The sequence below is a fragment of the Staurois parvus genome, unplaced genomic scaffold (assembly GCF_062004578.1).
Source record: "Staurois parvus isolate SC_StPar_1 unplaced genomic scaffold, SC_StPar_1.0 ptg000274l, whole genome shotgun sequence".
Taxonomy (NCBI): Eukaryota; Metazoa; Chordata; class Amphibia; order Anura; family Ranidae; genus Staurois; species Staurois parvus.
The window spans coordinates 380,026-396,381 of record NW_028318070.1 but is presented as its reverse complement, the minus strand read 5'-3'; the positions used below and the strand labels follow the sequence as shown (position 1 = coordinate 396,381).

General features: G+C 41.3%; 1 protein-coding gene and 1 long non-coding RNA gene across 2 annotated transcripts in view; one reads left to right on the top strand and one right to left on the bottom strand.

Annotated features, from left to right (window-relative positions):
- The window catches only part of LOC149459105 (uncharacterized), a 115,773-nt gene extending 109,797 nt beyond the window's left edge, over positions 1 to 5,976 (bottom strand). Inside the window, exon 1 of the long non-coding RNA XR_016313345.1 lies at positions 5,894 to 5,976. This is a non-coding gene — a long non-coding RNA (uncharacterized LOC149459105). The remainder of the gene's footprint in view (positions 1 to 5,893) is intronic.
- The window catches only part of CLMP (CXADR like cell adhesion molecule), a 121,175-nt gene that overhangs the window by 84,508 nt on the left and 20,311 nt on the right, over positions 1 to 16,356 (top strand). The window lies entirely within an intron of this gene.

The window sequence follows — 16,356 nt, the reverse complement described above, 5'->3', positions numbered from 1 at the left end:
CACAGTGTACAGCTATCAGGGTTTAAGCACATAAGCATCACTAGTAGCCCATCTTTCCTTCATTACACTTTTAGCTCTACAAAGGAGAGATGCCAGTTCAAAGAGAAATGGCTGATTTGTTTTCAGGACCGCTATTTCTAAAATGGAAGAACTGTACTGTAGATCTGCCCAATCAGAAGAAAAGAAGAAAGCAATGGACCTGGTGCATGGACCTCATGTGGGCGCTATCAGTCACTGGAAAAGCAACACAGACCCACTACTTAAGGGTAACATAACAGAAGCTGCTATTGTTGAGCTCGCCTTACAATGCCGGTTTCCTGACTGTTTTGCTGATCCTCTTGTGTCAATAGTTAGTCACTAACCCAGAAAAGTATGCAGTTATGAACTTCTGACGTTTCTGATTTGTGTTCTAGTTCAAGATCAGTAACGCTGTAAATATTGAAGCCAATGGGCCAAAATAAACTCCAGAGGACTAGTATTTTCAGGAAGGGTTAGCAATGCTAGACCCCGTGTTCATCTCATGACAGGCTTACTGTTTGTTCAAATATTTCTTTATTTGCATTGTTTCAAAGTACATGGAAGTAATAATAATTGTTTAACAGACAATATCTTTAAAATTCCTTGTACAGTAACTTGGTACACAGTCATAGTAGGAATGTAATATTTGCAGAAACAACAAGGCATATCAATGGAGAGAAAGAGGAAAGTTACAATTAGGCAAAGGGAAGGGGGATGAAGAACTAGGAAGGGAGGGAATACTTATAAGTAACTTAAATATGAGAGAAATCCTAGGATTGTAATTTTCACATTTCTATTTATGTATTGAAGTTAAAGAAATAAAGATTGAGAAAGACTTCTCAGGTACATTGCAACTGTGGGTGTGCATACAGTGGTAGAACATTGTACATTTTAAGCTACAGAGTCTATCTGGATGGGGACAGGGGAGCACACTACAACAGGGATACATCTTGGAAGCTTTCTGATTCCTTAGAATGTCTCCAACATGTCAATAAGGTGCGAGTCTTTTTTGAATCATTGCTGTCCTTTGCTACCAAGGTCTACAATGTCACAATATCATTGAGTATCTGGGCTCGCTCCAAAATATGTGGCAGAGAGGTTGACTTTTAATGTCGGGATATGGCCATGCATGCCACCAATAGCAAATGCCTTAATACTCCTTTTTTGATTTTAGATATGGGTCCAGAATTCATTGATAGTAGAGCCACTTCAGGGGAAGCACCAACATCAGACATGCACATTTTGTTACAGGTATTAAAAATTGCTTGCCAAAATGGAGTGATTAGATGACATCCCCACCACACATGTATGTAGGAGCCATCTGTTTCCATGTATCTCCAGCAAACCCTTGGGGATGCAGGAAATATATGGCTCAGTTCCAGTGGAGTTCTGTACCAGAGAGAGACAAGCTTATGGCTTTTTTTCCTGGAAGAATTAAGACATAGATAATTGAGGTGTAAAAGGTAAACCATTTTCTCCGTTCTTCAGCTGGAAAAGATTTATTCAGGTATTGTTCCCATTTATGGTCAAATACAATTTTATTTACCATTTTAGAAAATAGGTTACAACTGTTGAGTATTTGATATCATGGCATACTGTAAAGTAAAACAGGTAGACAGCACAGACTTTGGGCACATAGAGGACTCTCTAAAAGAGAATGGAAAGCCAGATACAAAAACAAATCTGAACAGATAAACTGGTTATATTGTTCCTATGTAGAGAGAAAGGATGTCCCCCCTCTTTCTGTGGATGTCCCCTCTCTCAGCACGCAGTATAATTGGGCTACCATATGCTCGGGGTTAAGGATTGCATTAGAAAAACAGGCTTCCTTTTAAATGACTCTGTCAGAATAAAAATATGTGGCTTGCCTTTCTGACGGTTTTTTAAAGGTGCAGGTTCCAGGGCTGTCATACTAGTCCAATGTTGCCTACTGAGTCACTGACCTGGAACAAGCATGCAACTGGTGAAGTCTGAGCTCCCATCCTGCATATTGTTCCAGGTAATGAAAGCAGGGTCAGATTGGCAGCTCTGGTGCCCGCTCCTCCTACACAATTTATCAATAGCAACTTCTATATTTCTATGCTAACACATTCATTTTCATGAAAAAGAGTGAAAGTTAAGTTGCCCTGATAACATACCATAAAGCAAAACTAAAAGCTGAAAATAATAGCACATTAAGAAAAATGAGGCATTCAGGAGGCAGAGGCAGCACAGACGCAGAATGTGACATCAGGCTTCTGCATGACTAGAGACTAAAGTTATTCTGCGGCACTGCTGCTGCCTTGTGGATTTACTGGGGGGAGGGTGATGATGGATGAACAACATCCCTTGTGCTAGCATGGGCCATGACAGGTCATTTTTATGGAGACATCTGGGGTCTATAAGACCCCATATCAGTTTTTGTAGCTGCTGACTTTCAATAAACACAAAAATGACTGGAGTTCCACTTTAAAGAGAATTGCCTGCTGAAGAGAATATTACTGAGATCATGGCTGTAGCTGCAACCATGATCCTGGTATAACCACCTCAATACAATGCTGTATATATAAGTATGGCGGTACTAAGGTGGTTAAAGTGGTTGTAAACCCTTATGCACTATATTGCCAAAAGTATTGGGATGCCTGCCTTTACACGCACCTCCCAGTCTTAGTCCGTAGGGTTCAATATTGAGTTGGCCCCGCCCTTTATAGCTATAACAGCTTCAACTCTTCTGGGAAGGCCGTGCACAAGGTTTAGGAGGGTGTCTATGGGAAGGTTGGACCATTCTTCCAGAAGCACATTTGTCAGGTCAGGCACTGATGTCGGGGGAGGAGGCCTGGCTCACAGTCTCCGCTCTACTTCATCCCAAAGGTATTCTATCAGGTTGAGGTCAGGACTCTGTGCAGGACAGTCAAGTTCCTCCACCCCAAACTCGCTCCTCCATGTCTTTGTGGACCTTGCTTTGTGCACTGGTGTGCAGTCATGTTGGGACAGGAAGGGGCCATCCCCAAACTGTTCCCACAAGTTGGGAACATGAAATTGTCCAAAATGTCTTGGTATGCTGACACCTTAAGAGTTCCCTTCACTGGAACTAGGGGGCCAAGCCCAACCCCTGAAAAACAACCCCAAACAATAATCCCCCCTCCACCAAACTTTACACTTGGCACATTGCAGTCAGGCAAGTACCATTCTCCTGGCAACCGCCAAACCCAGACATGTCCATCGGATTGCCAGACAGAGAAGTGTGATTTGTCACTCCAAAGAACACGTCTCCTCTGCTCTAGAGTCCAGTGGCAGCGTGCATTACACCACGGCATCCGACCCTTTGCATTGCACTTGGTGATGTAAGGCTTGGATGCAGCTGATTGGTCATGGAAACCCATTCCATGAAGCTCTCTACACACTGTTGTTGGGCTCATCTGAAGGCCACATGAAGTTTGGAGGTCTTTAGCTATTGACTCTGCAGACAGTTGGTGACTTCTGTGTACTGTGCGCTTCAACATGCGCTGACCCCGCCCTGTCATGTGACGTGGCCTACCACTTGGTGGCTGAGTTGCTGGTGTTACCAGTTGCTTCCATTTTGTTATAATCCCACTAACAGTTGAGCGTGGAATATTTAGTAGCCAGGAAATGTCACAGATGAACTTATTGCACAGCTGACCACCTATCACGGGACCACGCTTGGAGTCACTGAGCTCCTGAGAGCGACCCATTCTTTCACAAATGTTTTTAGAAGCAGTCTGCATGCCTAGGGGATGATTTTATACACCTGTGGCCATGGAGGTGATTGGAAAACCTGAATCCAATGATTTGAAGGGGTGTCCCAATACATTTGGCAATATAGTGTATATACCCAGTGAAGTGACTGGCCTCAGGTGATACACAGAGATTAAACAAATCCTCCTACATAAGTTGTACTTGTTTATCTGCAGCCCTCTCTTCTGTAGATCGTTCTAAATATACACAGATCAAAGGATTTTTTCTCAACTGGGGCGGGGATCTGAAATCTCACAGTGCAGACCTCACTGAGGGGAGTTCTGAGCCCTGACTGGAGGGCTAAAAACAGAGGAAGGAGGCAGCAGAGAGAAATCACACTCAGTGTTTTAGATAGAGGCAGGTACACAGTATCGAATGAAGTGCTTTGTTCATATTTCATGTTTGAGGTTTACAACCACTTTAACGGTAAGCTTTTATTTTTGTTAAATTAGCGGGGTTTTTTTTTTAATGTGGAACATAGCATTGTGCTTTTTCTCTCTAAACAAACCAAGTATTAAAGGGAACTTCAACTTAAAATGTATTCTTTACTATTGGTGATGGGTTGTTATGGAACCCAGAAATGTATTTTTAACACATGGAGCTTTAATTTAGCTCAAATTCGTGTAATAAGGCTAGAAAATGTGGAAAGGTGTGCTGTGGGTGAGGAAGGGGGGTTGTACATTTACAGATCGTGGTTATGTAAATCTGTCCCTATCCTTATTGAACCATCTGAACATCTCATACATGCTGTGGCTTTGACACAAGATATTTATTTTATTTTTCTCTGTTATATAATTATTACTATACATTATTCATATAGTGCTGACAATTTGTGCAACGCTTTACAAAATACTTCCTTCTCACTTCTGTCTTCCTGCCCTTTATGTCTATAGCTAATGCTCAATATATTTTACATTGATGCCATTTGTGACATTTATAGGGTCCTGCCATTAATTTATACTTGAAAAGCAATAAAGATGATTGAAGAAAAAATGAAGACTTATTGCAGATGTGATACAGCTGAATAGCAGGGGGCGGAATCGCTTATCTAGCAATAACAATAGCTAAGGATTGCCACACTAGAACTATTGTCATGACAAGTTGAATAAATAATACATTGCAATTGTTTCCCAGTGCAAATTGTTATTTGGATTATGAGTGATTTCTCCAGCATATTTCACAGCTGCTGTTTTGACACATATAGTACATGGATTGCTAATCATATTATTTTATAAAAATAGAGGCACTGGATTGTGAATTTGTTGTACATAGCAACTAAATTCCAGGTGTTCAAGGAGAGCACATTAAAGCAATGACTGGTCCGGGTGCTATGGGCAACATGGCAATGGCATGATTAAAGCTCCAGGATAAGAAAAGATTATCTGACAAGAGCCATGTGTATTCTTAGTAGTATCTTGGTGTGCTTTGTGTATTTCTTCCAAATCTTTGCAGTAATCCAATGTGAAATTTTGCCTCTGTGCAGGAGCGGATTGTAATAATGACCGGCCACTTCTGCTCATATACAACCCATACATTGATAATTTTTTTCGTTCAACCAGCTGGTTGAATGAAAAAAAAAATTATTTGATTCCCCCATCCACACATTGGAGGTGGATGGGGGAATCCTTCCCACTGAGCTATTGTAGTCTGACAGCAGGGAGCCTTCCCCACTGTCAGAATACAATGATCAGTGTTACCAGCTGTAGCCGACCGATAGTTCAGGGAAAACCCAACAGGCCTGTCCAAGCATGGATCAAATTTGTCCGATTCCTGCTGAACTGAACAAATTTCAATTCAATATATGGCTGGCTTTACGCCTTGTGCAGGCTGGCTGGTCTTGTCTCTGTCCCCTCCTGCAGTGGGCGGGCCTGCTGAGCCCCTCCCACTGCTCTGAACAGGCTATGTGTAACACAGGAATGGTGTCACCACTACATTTGCAAGACTCTGTAAAGGCATTTGGTGCGTAAAAAGTGGATACATATCATTTGTGGCTATTGAAGAATATATTTTAAAAAAGTTTTTGTTGCCAGAGTGCAACTTTAAAGAGTGAAACCCATAGTCCTACAATGCGTACGGTCTTTCAAATCAAACGTTTGCTTAGCTTTGACATGCATTGCTTTAGGAGGTTTTATTCATTTACCTTGAATTGCAAAATGATGCCCATCACACTCACACATTGGCATGCACTGGTTCTATTGTAGTCTCTTGGCCATGCGTTTTTCTGTATTGGAAAATGCAACAAAAAACATAGCAACATTACCAGTGTGGACATGTCTTGCCACATTGGGGTTTATTTACTAAAGCTGGAGAGTCCAAAATCAGACTCCCTTCTGCATAGAAACCAATCAGCTTCCAGGTTTTATTGTCAAAGCTTCATTGAACAAGCTGAGGTTAGAAGCGGATTGGTTTCTATGCAGAAGGGAGTCTGGTTTTGGACTCTCCAGCTTTAGTAAATAAACCCCATTATGTCTATGTTTATCATATTTTTTGTACTTGGACAAACATGAAAAAAAAATTACAATGGGCTGGCTCACAAAAATCACCACAATCCATTCTTTATTACTGGGCCATTCCTTTTGATTGGCACTTCAGCGCAACTTGTAAACAAAGCTCAACGCATACGCACTTCAGAGCACCACAATGCACAGATCGGAACCATCTTTAAGTGAAGTCGCACGATTTCAAAGTTGGATCCAGTAGCAACCCAGGCTAAGCCCCCGGTCACATCAAGCCCGACTTCACTGTAAGTCGCACGATTTTAAAGTCGGGTTACTTGCCGTTTTCAGGTGCGATTTGCAAGACATCTGACACAGATGACTATGCAAATCGCACCAAAAGTAGTGCATGCACTACTTTAGAAATCGGTGCGGCTCCGACCAAGTCGGAGCCGCACCGATATGACTGCTCTAATAGCGGACAATAGGGTGCAACTTGGCATACGATTTGTTGCATGACATGCAAATCGCATGTCAAGTCGCACCCGATATGACCGGGGTGTAAATGACAGAAGCTCATTGACTCTAATCATAGCAACAGATGGGTTCACATGAAACTTAAAGCTGTCGCTTATAACAGGTGATCAGTTCTAATAGAGGAAGTATGGAAATCTCACACAGCAACAAAAAGTTTGTAATTTGCACATTTGAGACCATCATTTACAGAAACCATGCAATTACTATAGTAAATTATACACACCTTAGATAAATAATTTACACTATATTCCAAATGTGCCCCTAGGTTATTTGAAAATCTGTACAGGAATTCATTAAATAAGCAGGTGCTGTTCTAAAACACTTAATTTTTAAATGCAAAAAACAGTAAACAAAATAGCCAGGCAAATGTACTGACATCACACTATTCAAGTCATCGTAAATCACCACTGTATATTGTCATTTTCAGAAATCCTCTAAACCAGTGGTTCTCAACCTGTGGAACCACGGGACCCGCATTTGTCCTTGGTCATTAAGTCGTGACCCCCCCCCCCCAAAAAAAAATTAATTTCTGAAAAATTATAATTTATTCCACAAATTAACTTGTGCAGTATTCTACAGTGTATGTGCTCTGACTAAACAGTAAACCTTATCTTAGCCAGGTCTTAGGACAACCAGAAAAAAAAATAATGTCTGGAAAGGTGACCAGAATTGGAGAAAAGAAAAGAAGTTCCAGGGACTCCATTCAGTAACACAGCAGTCCTGTCACTCACAGGAAGAGAAAGTCACGTGCGTGCTAAGTGGAGGCGGGGAAAGGGCGGGCCCTGCAGGCTGAGCTGTCACATGTGACGTTGTAGATGTTGTTAAAGGTTCAGGCTGATCGGTTCGCCTTTTATCACATTTCCTTCCGATAACGGATTGTCCGCTAAGCTTCCAATAAGTGACCCCTGTGGAAGAGTCGTTCGACCCCCAAAGGGGTCGCGACCCACAGGTTGAGAACCGCTGCTCTAAACCTTCATAAGAAACAAAAAAGGGTAGTATCTATCTTCACCACCCACCTCCTTTACAGCATATTTTTCTCTGCAACACTATAGTTGTTTTTCAAAGCCTACTAGTGACCTCTCCGGTGTGTTGAAGTGCGTTGGCGCCATTACAGTAATGCGCGTTGAATTAAGGCAGCCAGTACATTTTGAAAGGGCTACCGGCACACCACAGTGCACAAAAAAAATTTATGAAATCTTTTTTTTTTCTTTCTTTTCAAATTAGTGCACCACAGCGTAAAGATGGTTCCGATCTGTGCATTGTGGTGCTCTGAAGTGCGTATGTGTTGAGCTTTGTTTACAACTTGCACTGAAGTGCCAATCAAAAGGAATGGCCCAGTAATAAAGAATGGATTGTGGTGATTTTTGTGAGCCAGCCCATTGTAATTTTTTTGAAGTTGCACGATTTCAAAGCCACGTCAGTGCGATTTCAGGTGTGACTCGGCAGACGTCTCTGCAACTTCATGCACAGATGTCTATGCAAGTCGCACCTGAAATCACAAAAAATTGTGCAGAAACCTTGAATTTAAAAGTCAAAGTCAGGGTCACACAGATTTAAATGGTTCCATTGCCGACAATAGGGTGCGAAATTTCAATTCACATGACAAGTCGCACCAGTGTGAACCAGGCCTTAATGGTCGAAGAACAAATCAAATGCAGTAAAGTAAAATCACAAATTTCCCTGCTGTAGGAAACATTTTTTGTACAATACCACAGGAGGTGATGGTGCTATAATAATCAATAATAATGTAGAAGACTCATACTTGTTATGTTATATTTGTAGAAGAACACTAAAACAAGAGGCATCTGCCCATTCATTTTCTGAGGGCCTTTAACCACCTCCCGCCTGCCATATAGTGCAATGACAGGGGCAAGGTGGTTCTCTCGTTCTGGGAGGACGTGATATGATGTCTTCCTATTCTCACTGTGCATGCGCGGCTCAGGGAGCACGCAGCGCGGCGATCGGCGGTGCGCTGTGTCCCTCGGACACAGCAGATCACCAATCCACGGAAAGAGCCGAATATGTCGGCTTGGTCATGTGATCAACTGTGTCCAATCACTGCTGATCACATGTAAACAGGGAAATGCCGGTTATCGGCATTTCTCTCCCCACGAGCTGTCACGCTGACAGAGAGGAGAGGAGAGCCGGTAATCGGCATTCCTCGGAGGGGACATCTACACAGATCATCAGGACACTGATGATCAGTGTGCCCTGATGATCTGTGTAGCCCCAGCAGCGCCACCTGTCAGTGTCCATCAGTGCCAGCTCTCAGTGCTCATCCATGCCACCTGCCAGTGCCAATCAGTGCCACATCAATGCCACATATCAGTGCCCATCTGAGCTGCCTTTCAGTGTCACCCATCAGTGCCAGTCAGTGCCACCTATCAATACCTATCAGTGCTGCCAATCAGTGCCACCTATCAGTGCCAGTCAGTGCCGCCTATCAGTGCCGCCTATCAGTGCCTGTCAGTGTCACCTTTTAGTGCCTGTCAGTGCTGCCTATCAGTGTCAGTCAGTGCCGCCTAACAGTGCCAGATATCAGTGCTGCCTGTCAATGCCCATCAGTGCCAACTACCAGTTCCTCCTCATCAGTTCCCATCAGTGCCACCTATCAGTGTCCATCAGTGCAGCCTATCAGTGCCCATCACTGCAGCCTCATTAGCGCACATCAGTGAAGGAGAAAAATCACGTATTTACTAAATTTTATAACAAAAACTAAGAAAAAACTTTTTTTTTTTCAAAATTTTCAGTGGTTTTTGGTTTAAGAAAAAATTAAAAACTCAGAGGTGATTAAATACCATCAAAATAAAGCTCTATCTGTCACAAAAAAATAATAAAAATGTCATATGGGTACAGTGTTGCATGACCGTGCAATTGTCATTCAAAGTGCAACAGCGCTGAAAGCTGGAAATTGGCCTGGGCAGGAAGGGGGTATAAGTGCCCTGTAGGCTAGTGGTTAACATGGTTCAAGAAAAAAAAACATAGCTTACCAATTTTTGGCCAACACGGCACATAGAAAAGTATGTGAATTTACACCTATGCTGGGTAAAGAGTCAGTTGCACCATTTACTGCACTGACATGTGTTGAGGTCAATTAGAAATGAATAGAATGAATGCAAAACACATGTATAATGCAGGTTAGCAACACCCATTCACACAGGTCAATGTGCTCGGTAACAAGTATGCATAGGTGTTAATCAAGCCTTACTCTGGAAACGTAAACACTCAAATCTTGGTTATGCATGTCAGCATATTAATCTTATTTATTATACATATTTAATTTTTTTATGCAACACAGTACATATACAGTACATGATATTGTACATTTACACCAGTCCCTGCCCTAGGGTTGCCACCTCATCCCTTTAAAACCGAACACATATTGAATACAAAGATTCTGTGGCTGACTAAGGTGGTAATTAAACTCACTTGGTGCCTTATGTGCATTGAATTAGCCTCCGGTCCTATGTAAATAATATGTGTTCGGTTTTAAAGGGATGAGGTGGCAACCCTACCCTACCCTCAGGGAGCTTACAATCTAAAGATGGCCATACACGACCAGATTCCCCCATCCACACACTTGATGTGGACAGGGGAATACTCCCCGCTGTGTAAGTGTATTTTGAGAGCTGCCAGAATACACAGATCAGTGCTGAAGTCTATAAGCCTTTGAGTATATACCAACAGGGCGACTGAGCAGAAGTCGATCTACTGATTAGTGGCCACACATGGATAGAACTTTGTCCGGTCCCTGCTGAACCAGATGAATTTTGATCCATGTATGGCCCGCATAAGGCTGATAACTCACATTCATACACATACTACAGCCAGTTTTAGACAGGAGCCAGTTAACCTACTAACATGTCTTGGGAGTGTGGGAGGAAACCGGAGAAACCGGATCCATGCTTTCATATTGTTTACACCAAATTCTGACCCTACCATCTGAATGTCGCAGCTGAAATTGAGACTCATCAGGCCAGGCAACATGTTTCCAATCTTCTATTGTCCAATTTTGGTGAGCCTATGTGAATTGAAGCCTCCGTTTCCTGTTCTTACCTGACAGGAATGGCACCCGGTGTGGTCTTCTGCTGCTGTAACCCATCTGCTTCATGGTTCAAAGTGTTGTGCATTCAGAGATGGTATTCTGCATACCTTGATCGTAACGAGTGGTTATTTGAGTTACTGTTACCTATCATCTCAAACCAGTCTGCTCATTCTCCTCTGACGTCAACAAGGCATTTCTGTCCATGCAACTGCCGCTCATTGGATATTTTCTCTTTTTCGGACCATTCTCTGTAAACCCTAGAGATGGTTATGCATGAAAATCCCAGTAGATCAGCAGTTCTTGAAAAACTCAGACTACCAGCCCATTTGGCGCCAACATCCATGCCACAGTCAAAGAAAGTCACTTAAATCCCTTTTCTTCCCCCATTCTGATGCTTGCTTTGTACTTCAGCAAGTCATCTTAACCCAGTGTTTCTCAACTCCAGTCCTCATGGACCCCCAACAGGTCATGTTTTCAGGATTTCCCTCAGATGAAACAGCTGTGGTAATTACTAAGGCAGTGAAACTGATCAAATCACCTGTGCAAAATAATGGAAATCCTGAAAACATGACCTGTTGGGGGTCCATGAGGACTGGAGTTGAGAAACACTGTCTTAACCACATCTATATGCCTAAATGCACTGAGTTGCTACCATGTAATTGGCTGATTACCAATTTGTGTTAACAAGCAAATGAACAGGTGGACCTAATAAGGTGGCGTGTGTGCGTGCGACTAAACACCAGCACAGAATGCCCCCCTTGTCATGAAATCATTTCTGACCACTCTGAGAATGATCTTGTAATCCAAGTGCAGTTTATACATCTTTAGGATGAAATTCCCCGTGACCTTCCCCTGCCAGAACAAGTCTTCCAGAATGTTAGCTCGGGTATCAATCAACACTGGGAAAACAAAATATTGAGGATACAGTAATGCACCTTGTTATATCGGCTGCAAAACCTTGTGCTGTCATTTCTACAACAAGCCCTGCTTCATAATGTCTTGTGTCTTTATAATCACTCACTGTTGGTCATGTCCAAACAAACAAACAAACACACACACACACAAAAAGCCAATAAAACGGCAAAAAGCGTGTATGAAATAAGAAGTGATACAGCGATACGCTCTGGTGCTTAATGTCAACTGAGCTATTTTCACCGTATTCTTCACAATCTTTTACTGTATTATCCGTACTGTATATGGAGGTGCACACAGGTGTACAACATACAAAAAACTTTTATCAGAAGAACTATACAGTTTGTTGACCCTCTACCCTTACAGCATTTGTTTGCTACTTATGTACAGGTTTTGAAATCAAAGCCCAACTTTGGGAATTACAAAAAACTACTTTGCAGTTGGGCCCCTTTTCACTGCAAGAGTTAAATGCTTCCTAAGTCCTCATGCACACGGGACATTTTGATAACGCTGGTAACGTTGGCTGTGTAAAGTCACATTAAAACCGTGAGTTTTTCAGCTTTTTTTTAGTGTTTTTGCATTAGAGTTTAGTGATGTTTTGCCACGTTTTCCCACGATTTCCCATTTTTGCGTTTTTCAAAGTACAAAAACACCAGTTTGTGGCTTTTTACCGCGTTTTACCACGGTTTGTTGTGTTTTTCAGCGTTAGCGCGTACTATATATATGTAAAGCGCTGTGTAAATTGATGGTGCTATAAAAGTACCTGTAATAGATAAATAATGATTCCTCATCCCTAGAGTTAATGAGCATTTAACTCTTGCAGTGGGGGCACTGCAATGGTAGCTTTTATTGTAATTCCCGGAGTTAGGCTTTAACCACTTCCTGTCCGGACACTTTCCCCCCCTTCCTGACCAGGGCAATTTTCAGCTTTCAGCGCTATCACACTTTGAATGACAATTGCGCGGTCATGCAACACTGTACCCATATGAATTTTTTACCATTTTTTTGAGACAGATAAAGCTTTATTTTGGTGGTATTTATTCACCGCTGGGATTTTTATTTTTTTTGCTATATAAATGAAAATGTCCAAAACTTTTGAAAAAAAGTGTTTGTCTTATCAAATTTTGCTAATAATCTTTCATCATAAATCTTGGCTGAAATGTATTCCGTTATCTTTTTAGTAAAAAAAAAAAATAAGCCAAATTAGTTTATAACCACAAATTATAATTTTTAAACATTTTTATTTTATTTTTTAAAATTATTTATGTTTTTTTAAATACTGTCACCCTAGCAGTACAGTGTCACCATGGTGACACTGTACTACTTGTGGGGGGTGATGATTTTTTTTTTTTTTTTTTTTTTTACAGTGATATCTTGCTTACTACTTTGCATGTGATCACTGATTGGCCAATCAGTGATCACATGATCGGGATCCCATCCGACAATCGATGTTTCACTGTGTCTGGAGGACACAGCAGGCACCGGATCGCAGTGCTCCACGCTCCCAGGGAGCGCGCACATCTAGAAATGGCGGGTGCCGTTTATAAACGGCAACCTGCCCCTGGAGTGCCACCGTCCTGCCGTTTATAAACAGCAGGTGTACGGCAAGTGGTTAAGCAAAGCACAATGTGCAGAAATCAGCAACTAACAAGCAATCACCTTTCACTATTCCAATGACTTTAAACATGACATGGGTGTTGGTGTCAGACAGGCTGGTCTGAGTATTTCAAAATCTGCTGATCTACTGGAATATTAATGCACAACTATCTCTAGGGTTTACAGAAAATGGTCCAAAAATTGTTTTATTCAACAGAATCTGCCTGTTAGAAGCGCTTCTTTTACTGTTTTTATGTCCTTTTGCTGGGACAGCCTGGCCCTTGATTTGGTTCAAGGGTGAGTCCACCCTTTTATACTTGTATGCTACTGTTTGTAGTTTAGTATTTCGGAAAAAAAAATGTTTGAATAAAAATTGTCAGAAAAGGAAAATGGCTAAGGACATTACCAAATGCAGCTAATCGCCGCTGTGCAGTCATTTCCACAGCTCTGGGACGCTGGGCATGAACTGCATTCTGACCAGTTGCAAACAAGGCGTCCCTGGGATCTCATGGCTACAGAGATGACGCCTCAGTGAGCTCAGAGTTAGTATGGTGTAAAAGCGAAGGATGTGTTCAGTAGCAACAATGACAAATTGGCCTGTGTTGCAGCTGCATTCTGAGAAATAACAGTTTCTGCAACATAAGCAGTAGCTTATTCATTTCATGAATCATTAAAATAAGGGGATCCATGATGATTGCAGTAAAAACATTTTAATTTCTCTGTTCTCACAGTGCTCTTTGCACTCATTTGGGAGTGAAAAATGAGCTGAGGAGTGTGTATGAAAAAAAACAATAAAAACTTAAAAACTTATTTTTGGCCTTTTTCATTTGAGCTGCAGTGTACATGAACCCTAACACTGTTACTTCCTTGCTTTGTAACAGGTAAGTAAGCCACATAAACAGCAAGTGGATGTTTCACCTTTATGCTGGAGAGGTTGTGGGGAAAAGGGCACAAGGGCACACATATGGTGGGATTGCTGAAAATACAGGATTTTTGGAAATAAATAATTAATTGTATCCAGGAAAATACATGATTTTTGGAAATAAATAATTAATTGTATCCAGTAAAATACAGGATTTTTGGAAATAAATAATTGTATCCAGGAAAATACAGGATTTTTGGAAATAATTAATTGTATCCAGGAAAATACAGGATTTTTGGAAATAATTGTATCCAGGAAAATACAGGATTTTTGGAAATAAATAATTAATTGTATCCAGGAAATTAGCGGGATCACTATACAAATGGACCCATGGTCATGTCTATTTTACTCAGAGTCTGTAGTAAAACAGTATAAAAACAGAGTATTATATAATTTCATCAGTGCGGCTAAGGGCTTGATCCCCAAGTACTGGCGAGCCCTGGAGTCACCAAGAATAAAATGATTGGTTAAATAGAGAGGAAAATATTTTTAGGATGGAGGAACTGTATCATATGCAGAAGAATAAAATGGAAGAATTTAGGAAAATGTGGAGTAGTTGGTTAGACTTTAAAACATTATTATTATTATACAGGACTTATATAGCGCCAACAGTTTGCTCAGCGCTTTACATTATGGAGGGAGACAATACAGCAACAATACAGTTCAATACAAGAGGGATTAGAGGGCCCTGATCCTGGGAGCTTACAATCTAGGAGGGAAAACATCTAAAAAATGCTCAGAACTGGTATGGAGCTTAGGGGGGAAAATTCCGGGGACAGCCCGACGGGGAACTTGAAAGAGCGAGAGGTTTTGAGATGGGGACATAGATATTGATAGGTATGAGGAGTAAGAATTCAGTCAATAAGATCTGGACAGGGGTATTACGGTGGGGGGGATAGTGGGAGGTAGGGAGAGGTGGGGGACAAGATGTAGTAAAAGAGATTTATGAACTTGTGAATGTGATATATTTTGGGTTGCTATATTTTTGTACTGGAAAAATTAAATAAAGATATAATAAAAAAAGAAAACAGGTAATAGGCTGCCAAGGACATGCCACGTACTCAGCGTCTTTGCTGTACTACTTCACTGTATCATGCTCACCAACAGCACAGCTCTCGTAGCGTTCCTATTGCAGCAAGCAAGCTGTTCTTTTATTCCTACCTGGCACCTATCTGTACAGTTATTACCCACTAAGGGCTGGTTCACAGCTGATGCAGTTCAGTGCGTTTTAATTCTTCATCAGAAACATATGGACAGTGTTTAACATGGATTCCAATGGCCCTGGTTCCTAGTTCCAGTGCAGTCAACAAAAATAGAACATGCTGCATTTTTTCTGTATGAAACACATGTGGAATGTAGTAAAATGTATTAAAAATGCACCAGAATGCACATGTCCTCAATTGAGCTGAACAAAAAAAAAAAAACGAGGGGAAAATACGCACCAGAACACATAAAAAATGCACTTGAGTGCACCAAAAACGTGAATGCAGAAACATGTCTGAAATTGTGGTACAAATCAGCTCTAAGATAGCATAGAACCCACCAACAGGGCCAAGTTTCCAAAATCTTGCATGTTTTAGCAGCAAAAAGCCTCATAATGACATCATAAAGGTTTGTTTCCAATGAAAGGGTTTGAATGTGGCTATAATTATAACAGAATTATGTCATGAGATTGATTTACATACCAATAGAGTTTAGCGGAGACACAGAAAGGCATCCATGAAATACTTATATGCTGGCTCAAATAAATGAACAGTCCTTGCAGAATGGCACTGGCGATGTCATTAACGTTCAGTAACTTAGCAACCCTTTGTACTATTGATGTTTATAGTTGTAGCATGCAGTCATTTTTCAGGATGTCTAAGGAAAGGGAGGTCCTTAGTGGATCACAGCTGCTTACAAAAGCATGGCTGGTTTTATCCAGGAAACTATACAGCATTTTTTCCTCAACCTTTTTTCAGTCACGGCAACCTTTTCTACCTAAACAGACAGTAACCCTCGTACTGACACTAAATAACATTTTTTTTTTTTTACCAAAAACATGACTTTAACCACTTCAACACTATAAGATATACCCATACGTCTATAGCATGACTGCAGCCATGAATCCATTATCAGTGTTTTCAGCCAGAGATGCTGAAAACTATAAAAGCAAT